The following is a 991-nucleotide window of genomic DNA, read 5'->3' as shown; positions in this document are numbered from 1 at the left end:
ATAAATAAATAAATAAATAAATAAATAAATAAATAAATAAATAAATAAATAAATAAATAAATAAATAAATAAAGATTATGTTTTTTTTTTGTCAACAATAATAATAATGGGTCCCTCCATGCATTGCATGGGGCATAGAATGCCATTGCTCAGCAGTGGCATTCTATGCTCCTTGCATTGCAATGGCAGGCACTAAAAATCTCTTCGCCATAGTGATAATAGGAAAAAAAAGAATAATAAGATAAGTCATAGATCCCTAACTGAGAGGTTATGGGTGCACTTAAACAGGATAACTGAAATTTTTCCTAGTTGCTAAAAACAGCCAGTAAAGATGCTGAAGACCTGGTGGAATCTGATCTCGTAAGCAAGAACAAATTGTGAACATAGCTACAGAGCTCTGCAGGACTTAGTGTTTATGGAGGGATGAATTGGGAAAAGTAGAAAGAAGAGAATATCTTCTGCAAATCTAAATTCAACAAACATTTAAAGAAACATATATAAGTTTGGTTGTTTTTTTTCGATGGTGTTCACTGTATATTCTTAAGAATGTCCTATAAATACACTTATTTCATTTTCTCTATAGGTGTTATATGTTCTGTCTGCATTCATATGTACGGTAACGTGTAAACAAAATGTCATCATGACACTAAAGACATCTGCTCATTATCACATTTAAGATTCTTGATTTTGTAAGCCCTTTCTGTCTCAATCGTTTCTGAGCTGCTCTTTGCTTTTTTCTTTACTGGTAACTTTAAAAAATCTCCATTATAATTTCAATTAGAAAAATCAAAACAAATATAAATAAGGGATACATGATTACAAATGTAGGTTAAAAGGTCAAAGATTTATTTCCATAATTTTCCATAAATATTTGCAGCAGGATTTAAAATCCTTACCAAATTTGTTTTGCAATAAATAATATTACAATCACATCTAAAATCAAAGATCAATATTTAAATTAATACTTATTTTTTCATATGAAAAACTAGCT

Source organism: Cyprinodon variegatus, unplaced genomic scaffold, assembly GCF_000732505.1.
Source record: "Cyprinodon variegatus isolate N-32 unplaced genomic scaffold, C_variegatus-1.0 Scaffold354, whole genome shotgun sequence".
NCBI classification, from domain to species: domain Eukaryota; kingdom Metazoa; phylum Chordata; class Actinopteri; order Cyprinodontiformes; family Cyprinodontidae; genus Cyprinodon; species Cyprinodon variegatus.
The sequence above is the reverse complement of the archived record's forward strand: the minus strand, read 5'-3'. Positions refer to the sequence as shown.